This window comes from Lactuca virosa, chromosome 6 (genome assembly GCF_052849685.1).
Source record: "Lactuca virosa cultivar CGN04683 chromosome 6, Lactuca_virosa_CGN04683_v6, whole genome shotgun sequence".
NCBI lineage: Eukaryota > Viridiplantae > Streptophyta > Magnoliopsida > Asterales > Asteraceae > Lactuca > Lactuca virosa.
The window spans coordinates 9,061,135-9,077,715 of record NC_136431.1 but is presented as its reverse complement, the minus strand read 5'-3'; positions in this window follow the sequence as shown (position 1 = coordinate 9,077,715).

Here is a 16,581-nt window from a genome sequence, read left to right as displayed (position 1 = left end):
AATAGATGACGCGCAAAAGCGTGTCGTCTCTCGTTATGACAGGGTCTTCCTTGACACGCATTTGCGCGTCGTCTGAGCGTTTTACGACACGCATTGCGCGTCGTAAAAGGCTGTTTTTCTAGTAGTGTCTCCAATTCATGAAAATGATTGTGAGAAAACGCTTTCACTAAGTAGATTTTAAGGAGATAGCTTTTGTGATATTTGCATTCTCAAATTCGATTATGATTACCGCATCCCTCTTCATAGTTCAAATTATGAGAAATGGCAAAGGTCTAAACATTTGAGACTTATTGCTGTAAGTTCTAAAATTGTTTAGACACACATGTAAGTTATCTAAGGAAAGGTGTATGAGTTTGAGAAGCGTAGATAAACTCTTATCGAAGCATCTCGTATCAGAAATCTGAACTTTGGTTAGAAAGTCAATAAGTATTGATTTCTAGAAGTCCAGCTGATTTCTGGGTACATGTCAAAGCTAGTGGGAGCATAAGTGTTATGCTAGTAAGATAATAATTATTATGCTAGTAGGAGCATAATTATTATGGTAAGTGTTGCAAGTTAGCAATGTTAATTATAGAAAAACAAAGGTTTCAATTCGCAAAGTTGTAGGGTTTGAAAAGTTGTTTTGCTATAATTAAGGAAGAGGAATTTATACTTCATTTCAATTCTAAAAGCTTAGATTGATATTTTAATCAAATTTAGTCAAAGATATATATGAATACTATGTTGGAATGGTTCAGCTAAGGAAATTCTATATATATGGAAATTTTAATTGCGTTCTCAAATTCGATTATGATTATGGCATCCCTTTTCATAGTTCGAATTGTGAGAACATGGCAAATAGAAATATTATAGCAAAAGACTGATCAAGTATCATGTATTTATGTTAGACATTATGAATCACATCCCATAAGCTTCGGGTATAGGATCGATTGCGTATGCTATAATATTCTCGTGTTCTAATTTTCCAAATGTCTAGGGCATTAAGAGGGAAAAAGGGACTAGAACAAGATATGACTAAAGTGGTTAAGCAATTGTCGAGGACAATCTGAGGTTTACCAAAGATTGGTTGCTTATGGACAGTTGGAAGTATATTTTGAATTTCAGAAGGACCATATTGACAATTTCTGAAAAGAGGTGTCTCTTATTCAGAAGTGATAGTCAAAATGGGAATATGGAAATGTTTCTATAAGTGGAACTTATTCTTTAAATCTGTGTAAGATTAGAAAACTTAATGTAAGAAGGATGTTCAAAGGAATGTACTTTGAATGTGAGACTTCGTTTCCATGGAATTGCTCTCCATTGGAATACTTTGTAATGTCTGTTGCCAAGTCTCTGTGATTTTTGTACATAGTCATTACAAGAGGAGCATTGCATATAAGTTTAGAATCTAACATATTTCAGTAAATGGCAAGAATTCGGTATTCTTACATTTATCATAAGGATTTGGAATTGTGAAATGAGCATAATTGAAATGTTGTCAATTGATCTATTTCACAAAGAAATGACCATAGGCAAACATAGTGTGCATGCTTGCAGCATGGGATAACTATTTTTTTAATTCATTTATTAAGTTGATTATTCGAAACATTATACAATGAATAATGAGTAATCAATATAGCGATTAGATAAAATGTGTTTTATTTACACTCAAAAGTTTTGGGGCCATTTAGGATTAGTATTATTCTTATGTTTCACCTAGCATGTTTTGACTTCCCGAATAACTAGGTTATTCAAACCATCCACAGTCGATCATACTTTGGAAGTAGGTATTGAGGCAAGACTGACATGAATGGGTCTGTAGGATTGTCTAAGGTGTTAGACATAGCACAAGTTTGCTGCAGTATTCATGAGTACTCCTGTAATAAGATTTGAGTATTGGATTCAACCCACGCTCATTTGTATCACTTCATGGATTTTATCACGAGTGATCATGAGATGATAATATCTTATATTCTTGAAACCAAGACATGTGAGTTGCAGTTTACAAGTCGGTTGCACATTGATAATATGAAAACACACTGGTAACTCGGTGTTATAAAACGTATTGTTGTGTGTGATTTGATGAGTAAATTGAGCAAGTATATGAGTCGAAGTTTATCCGTTCCTTTTACCCTAAGGGCATAAAATCGATATTTGTGGGCCCCTCGATGATTTAGTGATGACACCCTAAGTGCTTGGCCAAGCTTGGACTGATTTAATTTGTTCAATTAGTCAGTCGTCATAAATCGGAAATCGGGAAACAATACATGAATAGAGAGAATGATTATAATCCATGCCTTAGTTCATATGATATCTAGAATGGAGGAATATATGATCCCTTATCTAATGGACGTGTCATTTTATTTGTTCAGAGTTCGACAGCGGATTTTAAGAGCTACGATTGCTAGTCGGGATTTTGGAGTCGTACTTGCAATAATAGTTATTAGACTTATCCAAGTGGGAGACTGTTGGATTAGGTGTCTAAGCCCATAACTATAATTGGTATGTACTTGACCCGAGAGTAGCATGGTCCATTTGGGTTGCCTTCACCAGGACAATTTGATAGGATGGACTTTTGAGAAAAGGTTATTTATGATTTATTAATATGTTATAAGTTCTAATATATTAATATGAAATCATATGATTTAATTAGTATTGATCAAGAATTAATTTTGAATTAATTTGGTGATCAAAAGAGACTAATTAAATTAATGGGAACTAATTGTGTAAATTAGTTATATATATGTTTTGGGCTTATGATACATGATGGACTAAGTTTATGGAAGAATCCACAAAGAGTTAGCCCACTCGAATCATTGATCATGGATAATAAGCCCAAGAGCATGGATTAGGGTTTACCCATGACTCTTGGATTCCTAACATATATATAGATCACCCCATAGTTAAAATCACCAATCTAATGTTCTATGAGTTCATATGAGGCGATTTGTATGCAAGGATATTCTCTCTCAAAAGTCTTCCAATTGTTCATGGTGTTTGTGAACCATTTGAGGTGCAACACTTGAGGCACTAAGTTCTTAAAGGACAATGTCTACAAGCTACAACCAAGAGGTAATTCCATAACTCACTTTTATGTTGTTTATGTCAATTGTATGCTAGTTGTAGGCTTAATGCTTTGGAACCAATATTGCATGTATAATTAGAGAAAACATAGATCAAAGGCATTTGGGGTTGTATGTACACCATAGGATGTTGTAGTATACCAAAACCCAACATGATGGACCGTATTGATGAAGTCCATTGTAACGGCTTTAATATGTTTGACGTTGATCATTATCAAGCTGCAAGGAAGTCAAAGTTGCAAAGCTAGAACTCCTCCTCCATGTGTCAGGTTCAGGAGCATGTATGGTACTTTGACAGTGGATGTTATAAACATATGACTGGTCTTAAGTTTATCTTGAATGACTATGTGCAGAAAGATGGTCCTATTTTTACTTTGGGAGTTAACAGTGAAAGAAATGTAAAAGGTCTTTGCACAATAAAGTGCAAAACAATTTACTTGAAGGATGTATTCTATGTCAAAGGTCTTCAAAACAATTTCATCTCTATCAGCCAATTGTATGATGCTGGATAAAAAGTCCTTATCGATTGTGATGAAGGAAAAGTCATGGAATCAAAGAACTCACTCATGCTTACTTCCTTCAGGAAAAATGACATTTACATGTTTTGAATCTACTTATTCTAGACAATATTAATTTATGCTTTCTTTACATTAGTTATTTCTATCTTGAACTACTAAACATAAGATTCTAGTTTTTTTATTGCTTTAATTATAAAACTATTTGTGCTCTAGAATTTCTTTCTAGCTTTCAACTTACCAAAGGACTATACATTGCATATTGTATTACTAATATTTACCATGTGTTTCTTCTTCTTCGTCTTCTTTTTCTTTTTCTTCTTCTTCGTTTTCTTCTTCTTCTCTCTCTCTTTCTCTCCCTCTCTCTCTCTCTAATTCTTAGGATCTTCTGTCCCTCATCCTGACGCTAACCATCATTGATTTGTCCTTTGTTAAATGATCAGTGTATTCAACCTGTGGTTTAGGATCTTCTGATTAGATCTAGTTGGATTTGGCTTTGCATCTTTTCTTCAGCACCAACATCACTCTTCCTAACGCTGATGATCATGATGAAAGACACTAAGTATCTTACCGTAGAGTTAATATAAGAAAGAACTGTATATGAACTTGTTTTTTTGTACACTTGTTTTACCCTTCTCTCACAGCCTATCTCTGTTTCTATGAGATAAAATGAAGTTAGGTAACATGGCACGTCTAATTTTCATTGATGCCACCACTATCACTTCGATTCCCATCTGAGATTCAAAGACCTCTACAGCAAGACAGTGCTCCTCATCGCTTCTATCATGATTCACAATGAATGGAACCTTCGAGTATTCTCTTAGTGACTCTCATAACTCAAAGTTTACAAAGATTGGAACCTTATAATGCCCTGGTTACAAAGACTGTTAGGTTAAATCTCTTATGTTCTTGGTAAACATGAAGTTTGGAATCCCTCTACAAAACATCAATATTTAAATGCAATTATTGTATGTGACCTGTTTTGATGTATTTGATTTTGTTTGCATGCTCTTTTATAGACTTTTCTAAGGGGCAAATGTCTTAGAGAGAAAGGAAACTTATTAATGGCCTTTCAAGTCAAAAGATTTACTAGATAGGGTCTTTATTACTCTTACGGAAAAGTTGCATGGTTATCGTTTTGGACAACTTCCTTGTTTGACTAATTCTTTTGTTTTTATCTGTTTATCTATTTATTTGTTTTATTTCTTATTGTTTTACTACTTCTCATTGTACCATTTTAATAGAATTAATTGTGATTCCCTGATTCTAGACTGCAACTTAACTCTATGATACAAAAGTTAAACCAATTCTTGTTGATGAGCTAACACAGTTTATGATTCATGCTGATTTCACCTCAGCGTGATTGAAGCATTCCATTTCTCTCCCATAAATCTTCACCATAGAACTTAACGATTCAAAGTGAAATACCACACACTGATGAAAGTTTGAAAAATGCATGCTGATGGTTAGGTTATGTATCGTACCTTATCACACGCACCAACCCATTCTTTCCCTATCTCCTTTAAAGTTTTATGATTCAACGTATAATACCAGACGCTGATAAGAACTTGACAAATCTGTGCCGATGGGTATATCATGTACCGTGATGTATTACATGCACCTATCCATTCTCGTCCTAAAAATCTTCTATCAAAGAGGTTAATGATTGACCGTATTTTCTATACACTAATAAAACTTCGACATTCTATTCCGATAGGTACACTAAAACACCAAAGTTTATTACATGCATCTATCCTCTATTGTCCCTGTTCTTCTAATAAAAGGATTTTATAATTCGGCGTAACAAACCATACTATGATGAAACTTCGCAATATTATGTCAATGATTCATAGCAAAATCACATGCTATCAGGAGACATCACAATCTTAACTATCCTTTCACCATAATTCCTGATACGCTGATTCTTACCATTTATTTACTTGTTTTGTTGACATTATGACACACACATGTTAACGATAACTTTTTAACGGTTGATGTCCGAAATTCAACCGTTATTGTGGGATTCGAGGACTTTACGACAATCTGTCTGCCGGTTACTATAACGTGGAAAGTGGGATGATTTTCAATAAAAAAAATTCTATATCCTGATCAGTTTCTTCATTGTCTCAAGTGCTTCAAATTTGTTAAAATTACTTCGACGATAATCAATGGATCCAACTCTTTTATTTGTCTTCATTCCTACTGCAAATCTAGTCAAAGACCCAAACACCCCTGAAACACCAATTGTAGTTCAAGCAAACAAGGTCACCTTCTCTGACACTATTCCTCCTCGACATCAAGATTTGACCATGGAAGATTTCGTCAATTTCTTCAAGAGTTGTCTATTGTGTAATGCAATCAGTGATTTTCCTGAGTGGTTCTTCCCAAAACAAGTGTGTGAGTTCTATTATTCTTGCACTGTTGATGCAAGTGGCTAGACTATCTTTGGAACTGTTGGATATGGTCATTCTTGGGTTCAAATCTCTACGATCACCATTCGTCAAGTTCTTTATCTTCCTCTCATAGTGGACTATGAATGAACCATTTCTGAAGCCAGATGTCGATCAATTCTACCTCATCTTAATTACGATTTCTCTTATCAGGATGGAAAACATGACTCTACTAAGTTCGATCTTCTTCAGCGTCTTCCTGTTGGCTAGAATTATGTTACAGGAGTGATTGGAAAATGTCTTGGTCATAAAATTTGTATTCTAGACCAGTTAAATTTGTTTGAACTACACATTTTGTATTCTTTGCCTCAAGACAAGAAATTTGATCAATTGGTTGAATGTATCAGCGGAAAAAAGAGACCAACAAATGTGTCATATCCAAGATGGCTTGCTCTGCTCCTGGCACATAGTGGTATGGGATACAACATAAATCACAAAGAATATATTCCAATTCCTGTTTTGTCATCAAGAATCACTAGTGTTGATCCTCCCGATGGAAACCCTCACTCGTCTGGTCCAATGATGGCTTGGATTGAGAATCCATATGAAGCTGAGGGACATCAAGAAGACCATATATCAGAGCATGAAATTAATGATGAATAATCCATTAATTCTTCAGATGACACTAGTGATGATGATGAAGAGTCGGATGATGAGGAATCCAGACCTTCAAGTTCTAGCATTGAGACTGTAATGATTGATTCTTCGGTCCAAGCTATTAAGACACAAGTAAATGTTCACTCTTCACCCACTTAGTACGACTTTGGTAATATTGGGTCCAGTTTTCATCTACCATCATCAGATCTCTACTTCCTGTCAGTGTTCCTCCTTCAAGTGTGAACACGCACATATAATTTCCATCGTCTTTTCCTTCATCCTCTCCTCCTCCCAAGGTTTCAAAGCAAGAATTATCTTCACCTCAAGTTGACATTGGTCTTTTACAATCAATCCCCATTAAATCTACCGCTAAAATTCCTTTATCATTTCCACGACAAGTTGATGTTTCTATCCCTCTAATCTCTACTCTTCAAACTGCTGCTACCTTTTAGGGCATCGACTTAGTAGAATTGAAGTTGATGTGGCAGATATTAAATGCATCGTAACCATTATGGACAATACTGAAGAGGTTGGTGATTCTCCTGAGAACTTCCCACAATGACTAATGATGATAAATGGGAAGATTATTTTCTAAGGGGAATATACTAGTGTCTTACTCGTATTTTTCTGATGCCAGAAAAGGGTAGATTCAGAAACTTTGTCAACGGGAGCTATAGACAAAGGTTTTCAAAGTATTTCTCAGAAGCATTTATTTTCTCAGGGGGGCCTCAAGTATGTAACTAGAAGCAAGTTTTTGATAATTAGTTTTGACATCATCAAATAAGGGGAGATTGTAAGGTCACACCTGATGATCAAATGAGTCAAAGATAATTCACACGTTGTCCACAAGCGCTAGTGTCAGCGCTAGCGTCTACATAGTATCAGCGACAACATGATCGTTTTGTATAAAGTCTAATACTTTTGTATATTAGTCGATAAGATACTTTGTAATTATAGATAGCTTTGTATTTATAGAATATATATCTGATGAGTAATCTTAGTGATTAGGATTAGACTATATGTAGATTAGATTACATCCCTAAAATAAAGGGATTTATTTTTATTGTAATCGTATAAAGTCATGCATTAGGGTTAAACCCTAATGTATCCATGTGATCGTTTTTGTGACCGCTTTGTGCACCGTACTCTTTGTGAGAAAACTTATCGTAATGAAAACCCATCTTTGTGATAATCATTGTTCTTCTGTTCTTTAGTTTTTCAATCATCATTCTTTGTGTTTATACTTGTTTTTTATCAGATCAACGAACCTTCAAAAGGAAGCAATTACCGAAAACATGTGTAAAAAGGGAACATGTTTAAGTTTATATGTATGTGTAAAGGAAGCAATTACTGAAAACATGTGTAAAAAAGGAAGATTTATGATTTTAATCATTCCACATCCCACATCTCTTGTAGGAAAAAAGGGGAAGACAAAGATACTTTATAAAAAGGAGAATCTGCGGTCTTAGTAAATCAATGCAGTTGTGCATTGGGCTAGCTGGCTCCATTGAGTCGACTTGTTCCATATAATGGGTTGGGCCGATTTGGATTCAAAATTGGGTCGATTTAGTCCGATCTGGACCGAATTGGACGGATATTGACCAAGGCCACCTAGTTAACCCTCTAACACCTATTCGTATGTGGTTGGATACTGCATAGCTTTTAGGTCTCGATTAATCAGCCGCCTAGACCGATTTTTGCGACACTGGTCTTCACATTGAAGATCTAATCGTAACTCACTATCAGAAAAATAGGTTTAGGATCAACCAATTTCAAAATTAGTTATCTTTAATGGATTGAATTTTTGTATCCTTAGACTCTTCTAATGGCAGCCTTAGGGCCCACCATTGCTTCCTAGTAGCCATTAGGCTTATCCAAATTGATCAATTTATTATCACTAATGAACGTATCTCTTTATATAACTAGATGATACACATAAAACTTAGGAGGTGCTATAACTATACTATATCTAGAGAAGAGGTATGGTAATGTTATTTGACTCAACTGGTATATAAACCTTAGGATGAGAGCTAGTGCTTACTATATGTTCATTATCGGTCATATCTCTAATTCCTTTAAGATCAATATGACTCCCCCTAACTTGTTGATATGTATATGTTCTTATTCTCAAGGAACGTTCATTTTGAGCTATAAGCACCACACTCTTATGGGTTTTTTAAACATATATTTTAAGTCTTTATGGAATACCCGACAATATAACACTTCTCATATATCAATTCAAGTTGGTCAATGGTTTCTCATCTGATGAAAGACCTCCCAACACCAGATCTGAATGTGAGGGGGCTTTCCAACTCCGTATTTCATGGTGTGTTTTTAAAACCTAATTAGTTGTTTACAAGTTTCAAACATGCTCTACTTATTTCAAGTGTACATTCCCAAAATGTCATGAATGGTAGTGAATCACGAGTCATCATGTACCGAATCATATACCAATCGATTCTCCTTTTGGAAACATCATTACATTATGGTTTCTTTGGAGAAGCTTATTATGGAAACCATTTCACAATCTCAAAGTTAATCACAGAACCCGATACTCAGGCCTTCTCCTTTTCTTTCAGATCGGAGATCTTTTACCTTCATGCCCTATCGATTCCCTACTTTGTTCTAGTACTCCTTGAAACTTTTCAAAGTTTCCTAATTATGATTAATCATATAAACATAACTAAAACCATTGAAACTATCAATAAATATGACATAGTAGCATATGTCGTCCCTTGTGATGGATATGATGGGTCCACACACATTAGTGTGCACATGATCTAACAATCCTTTATCTATATTTCATGTCCATGTGGATGGTGACTAAGTATTCTTGCCAATATACTATTGGAATAGGTGTCTAAGCCAAGAACTGAATTGGTATATACTTCGATTAAAAGCAAAGTCTTTTTTAGGTTGACCTCAAAACTAGTAATTGACTTGAATGACTTTCGGAGAGAGAGGTTAATTTACTGATTTATTATATGATTAATAAATAGTAATAAATAATTTGTTAATATATTATGAGAATAATATATTAATTAGAAATGATATTATTTAATCAAAAATTAATTGGATTTAATTTTGGGATTAATTGAATTAATTAAAAGTGCAAGGACTTAAGTGTAATTGTTCAATAGTTGAATAAGAGAGAGTTTCTAGAATTATCCTATGGTGGCTGCATTTCAAGGCCCTTCTAGGTTTTCTAGAATTATCCTTGTGGATAATAAGGAAACTAGATAAAGTCAGATTTTAAATAATATTATTTTATTTCAAATTAGGGTTATCTAGGGTTTTCCTATCAGGTATAAATAGGGATCATTGGACTCCCTATTTTCGTCCCATGCATACCTAGAGCTAGAAGAGTCGTATTTCTACTCACATCTCCTCTCCCCTCTCAAGTCTTCCATTTCTAGGGTTTGGGTACAAACCATTATAGACATCATAATTTTGGTGTTAACTTTCGAAGGGAATTGAAGAAAGAAATTATTCATTATTTACTAAAATAATCAAAAGGTATGTAAACCCTAATCTTTGTTGTTTTTTATAATAGTAGGATCCTTAGGGTTCTTTATATTCAATTGTTTATTGCTTTGAATAGAAAAAAAAACTTAGATCCGACGTAGGTTGCATATGAACTTAAGGGTTAAGTTTTTTTGTCTCATGCTTTATTTTATTATCTAAAAACCTATCAGTGGTATCAGAGCCTTAGTTTTTAATTGATTATGCACAATGTGTAATAGATCAAAATTAGGTTTTATTGAAATTAAACCCTAAGGGCTTGAAATTTCGAAAATGGCTAGGGTTCTTGGAACCCTAGCCTCCACCACTTAAAACTCGAAAATTGCTTGGGTTAGTTAGGGTTTATGTAGTTTCCTTAATTATTGTTATAAAAGCCTTAAAATAGAATAATTAAAATTGGATAACCCATACCGTTATTTTCGAAAATTAGATAGGGTTTTCGATTAGGATTAATTTGAATGATTTAATTAATTGTTTAATAGTAAATAATTATTTAATCCATAAATGATTTAATTTAATTTAACTAATAGTTAATTAAAAGATAAATATTAAATTATAGTTGGTTTAAATTTAATTAAATTAAAAGTTAAATTTATATAATAAAATGTTTAAACTTTGTATTTTGAAATGCTTTAAAATACACCTTATATATATTATTAAAAGTTAATTACTATATGTATAAGAATAAGTCGGTCGAATCGTATGTATGCCTCATTCACGAAGTCATGCTATAAGGGTGTAACGACCCAAGAATCAGGGGTAAAAATTTCATTTTTATTATAGTCAAAACACAGATATCGTTTCGAACATACACAGAGTGGAGCACGCCCTCGACCGAACCCCCAACTGGACTCAATTCATGACTGGAACCCAAACCTCATTCCCCAAACCCTACTATCAAGCACCAAAAGGGCGCGATTCACACGTTGGGAAGTTTTACCGAACTCCCAACTCAAACAACCCTCAAACCAACAGCCACTTGGGCCGCCTTCCTCCCCGATGGGGATGCAATACTCATCCTAGTTGCATAACCACTCCTGCTCCTGAATACCCAAACGATTCTCCCCCACTTTGATTCGACTAAAATCTCACGGCACACAAGAATTGAAGAATTCCCAATCCTTCTCACTTTCCAACGATCGATCCGATGACAACCAGCGCTTACCAACTAGTGCTTCATGACTAGCCGATCTCCAAAAGGCCACACAACTTCTAAAGACTAGACGAACACTTCCCGAAGATACCACCCAACGATGACATAACCACAACCCAAAAAAGAATGCAAACCCAAAAAACTATAGGATTCCAAGTAAGAAGAAACCAATAGCATCCGAAAGAATCACGAATGATAACATACCCGCCGAACCACATGATGGAACTCTGGCTTCCCTTGCCTTCCCTAGAGGACAATATCTACTGACATGATCAACCTGCTACGCATCGTAGCAACCCATGCTTCTGGATTGGCAAGATGCATTACGCCTTTCCCGCACGTGTTCTACCAACCCCTGCCCTGCTGGCCTCTCAAATCCTGTTCAGAAGTCTTGGGTCTTTTCTCGAGACCCTTCACTAAGTGCACCTGACCTGAACCTCTCTTCTCGAGGCACTCCAAATCGATCCCCCGCCCTCGGGCTCTGGGATTCATATCATCCAGGGTCTCGCACCCTGAAATAATCACAAACTTCCTGATATCACCCTTGACATAGCTTCAAAAGCATCATCGCTCAGCTTACTACCAACTTCTTCCCACCAATCTCATGCCCGGTCCTTCCGCAGGCATGAAGAAAAACTGACTTTCGCCTCCTTAGGGCAGAAAATTGTCCTGAATTCGATTTCCATATCCGCTAACCACCCCTACTGGAAATGGGGTCCCTCTCCCCATAGAATGCAGGAGCTCCGCAAGCACGAAACTCATAAAAAGAAAGAGTGTGATCTCCAACGGTATCCATAAACTCTTCACGGAATGCCCCCCAAGCGTTCATCCAAGATATTCAAAGATCCCTCCTTGGCCGTACCAAAATCACAGGAGTCTTCTCCAAAACACCGCGGGTAGTCTCCGATGTGATGAATTCCCGCATCTGCTCGCTAATCGACTTCGTTCCATTCTCTAAGCCGGAACCAGAACCTAGACCTCGTTCTTGGAAGCTCATCACCAAACTGAAATACAAGCATGCCGAGGATCTTAACATACTCAACAGTCCTTTCCCCTAGGATTCTTAGATTCTCCAAGACATTCCCCGATTCGAGTATGGATCCTGTGCTTTCAGCAGTACGGGCCTAATACTACCTTCCACACCTATTCATTCTTTCCTACAGAATTATCCTGAATCCTCTAAGTCACCTACTCCACTTATGTACTAAATGTCTGCTAAACAGCAACACGATACCCACCGAAGCACCTCCTATGCTTTCCTAGGTTCCCAACCTCACCCTGCCATCAGCTGCTGAAGAACTCCTCATGATGCCAGCCATCCACCTCATGAATACCGTCATATTCACTTAGTAGCTGACTCCCATCATTCAAGAGTTCCACAAAGCACAAAGAAAGCAGCATTCGTGTAGTAACTCTCCAACCCATGAAACTATCATAGAACATTCAACCCACATACCACAACTCATGTTATCCAAATCCACCCTCACTGACGGCTGCCTTATGCATGCAAATTATACACAAAACATGAAATAAGGCCAAATAAACTATTCTACGGCTATAAGATCCTAACCATATACAATTTGTAAAGCATACACTTAGTAGTTACTGATATCAATAGTCATTCCCATTCCAGTATAGCACCCAGTATCCTCAAAGCTACAAAGCATCATATATCGGCCAATATATCGTTGGATAATCAACACTAGCATGCAAGTCTACTAGCTCATACAATAAACATACAAGGCATCCCTCCTAGCATTTTATCATGCAAAACCGAGCAAATCCTTAGCCCTAACTAGCATTCGGTTCATTGATCAAATCATATCAGATAAGATAAGATATATGGGTATTCTGGGGAAAACGTACTTGAGCTCGACTGATTGCATGCACCACACCCTTTCTTATCTTAGAAACGCTTTCCTTAAATACTTTTTCTTTTGAAAATTTCACAAAATCCTCAGTTTGAGTTCAGACACACTCAATAGTATGTCTGAATCCCTCAAACCAAGGCTCTGATACAAACTTGTAACGACCCAAAAATTAGGGGTGTGTGTGTTGCGATAAAGTCGGGCCCTTCCGATGATACCTGAAACCATAAACAAAGCTATAAGCATGAAGCTTAGTGAGTTCCCCATAACATACCCCACACAGTCCACATAATCACATAAACCATATCAACCGCATAAGTCATGCATACAAACATATAGGGATGCCATGGAAATCCTCCAAGGTCTTTACACCGAGTGTCATGGGAACCCCCACATGGTCGCAGCCCATTGCCATGGGAACCCCCACATGGTCTTACAAACATATAAGGATGCAATGGAAACCCTCCAACGTCTAACACCGGTACCATGGGAACCCCCACATGTTCTTAGCCTGGAATGCCATGGGAACCCCCACATGGTCTGATATCTGATTGCCTCGGGAACCCCCTAAGGTATTCCATGAAAGTATCACAGAGACTGCTAGCATATCACATATTACATAAACAACTAGTATACCACATATCACATAATCATATAGTATTCCACATATCACATAATGGGTTGGCCTTGGTGCCTTCGACCCATTGGTACGGTGAGTAGACTCACCTATAATACGAACTGTAGTTGAATAGGTCCAAGCTCTGAGTATCAACTCTGTCGATTCCCTAATAAAAAACAACTCCTTAGATACAACTTATCCCTTCAAACCCTTAAAAGTCAAAGTCAACGCTCCGAGTTGACCTAACTCGTCGAGTTAGCCATCAACTCGTCGAGTCCACCGCAAGGTCAGAATCGCGATATTGCGATCCAACTCGTCGCGTTTTCTTACAACTCGCCGAGTTCCTCCGTCTTCCAACAGAATCGGGGTAACCCCAACCCAACTCGCCGAGTTCACCTATGAACTCGTCGATTTCTTCAGTCTGCCAACCCACTTAATGAATTAAGCCCCTTTTTCTTGAATCCAAGGGTTCCAAACCTCATATCCCCATCCATAGAGATGTCTAGAAGGGTAAAGTTTCCAACTTTACCCCCACGGATCATCTAATAAGCTCTAAACCCAAACTCTAGTTCCCTTAAGGAGGGTCTTGACCCAATAAGCCCCTAAATATTTACTTCAACGTTCCAAATTACAGATCTGTGGTCCTAAGGTGGTTTAACCACGTAAAGTTTCCAACTTTACGTCCTTGTATGCTTGTAACACTCTCTAAGGTCCATTTTAGGCTTCCCAATGAACATATTGCATGTATGGGACATGGAGGCCATTAAAGTTTGCAAATTTAAGCCTCAAGATACCATGGAGGAGTCAAATTTAGCTTGACAACCCCTGGAATCTACATCTTTTGGACAACTCAACCCAAAATCCCAAAAATCAAGCTTAAACTTCAAGAAATGAGATCTACTAAGCTACACGTCAAGGTTGAGACTTTATACCTCAAGGATGTAGCCTTTGATGTCGATTTTATGGATCCAATATCACTCCTTCAAGCTTGATACTTCACTTCTTCAAGACTTCCTTCAAGAATCACTCTAAAGCTCACAAAACCAATGAACAGGGAGGGATGCGGTTCTAGGGTTTTCTCTGCACAAGGAGGCTGGTAAGGAGGCCATCCCCAGAAGTTAAGTTCTTTAATAGATACAATGCTCGAAAAAGTTAAGGATTTCATTTCCAACGCCAACTCGTCGAGTTGGGGCTCCCCAACTCATCGAGAAGGTCCTCCAATCTACGCGGCTGGAAAGCCTTCTACTCGACGAGTTGGAGCCTCCCAACTCGTCGAGTTCCTTGCAATACTTCAAAACAAAAAGAATAAATTCATACCATAAGATGTCCCGAATGAAAATTCTCCTTCCATAAAAACCCGAGCAGGAAAATTACCTAAATGCCTCTTTGATTCCGAAACACAAATTGAATACCTGAACTATTCGAATTACCTTAACCACTCCAACTGAGTCTAGGACGCAACTCCTATAGACTCTGAAACCTGATAATGCCCAGTCCTTTGATCACCAACTCAAAATGGGAACAGTGTGGAATAGGATGTTACAAAGGGGGTATAAAGAAGCGGCCTATAAAATGGTCGTTGAATGGGTGTCCACTCTCACCCACCGCTCCCTTGTTTGGTGGAGGGCCGTTAGAAACAGGTTCGAAAGGACAAACCCTCATGAAAAATATAATGACACAAAAGTACTAGAACTTTCTATAAAAATCCCATTCTAGTTACTTTAGGGAAATATGAAAAGTATGCTATTCCATGAAAACACACATATATTGAAATTGGTGAATTGTTTTACCTACCTTTCTAAATTGGCAATTAGATTACGGCATCCCTCTTCTAGAATGTGAATTATATAGCTGGATCCTAGCCTTGAATATTTCTTATGGGTTAAAATATTAATAAATTCATATTAAATAACTAAAACTTGTCCTATTGTATAGATGTCTACTTCTATTGGTGATGATGCTGCTCAAACCTCCACCAACAACAACTTAAACTTCACTCTTCTATCGATTTTATCGAAAGAGAAATTAGTTGGTCCAAACTACCTGGACTGGATGTGAAATATCAAGATGAATCTTCGACATGAGGACAAAGAATATGTCCTTGATAAGCCTCTACTCGAAATCAATGAGTCAGGTGCTACTCCAGAGGAACAAGCTTCCTATAAACAACGCTATGACGATGCAACAAATGTCACTTGCATAATGGTCGCAATCATGGTACCTGAGTTGCAAAAGTTCTATGAGGACTATTGGCCATATGAGATATCCTTGGATCTTGTGGAAACGTTGCACAAGAAAGCATGTTAAGAGAGGTACAAGGTCGTCAAGGCATTAATGGCTTGCAAACTGAAGGATAGAGAATCTGTTTGCAATCATGTGCAGAGAATACAGAGATATGTGGAGAGACTGGAAAAGCTCAATGTGTCTTTTGACAAAGAGTTGGCCACATATATGGTCCTTAACTCCTTGCCGCAAAGTTATGATCAGTTTATTTTAACTTATCATTTGAAAAAAACAAAGACCACATTAACCCAACTCCACAACTTGTTGTAGACATCTGAATCAAGGATGAAAAAGAATCAAGTCCCTTCTGCAACAAGTGCTCCAGTCCTAGCCATTGGTCAAAATAAAGAAAAGAAGAAGAAGGCAAATCATCAATCAATCTGGAAGGGAAAGGGCTATGCTAGATCATCTAGCAGTGGTTCCAAGCCCAAGCCCAATTCTGATATTCCAACTGTTAGTGATCCTAAAGAGGTCGTTTGCTATTATTTCAACAAAAAGAGCCACTAGAAACG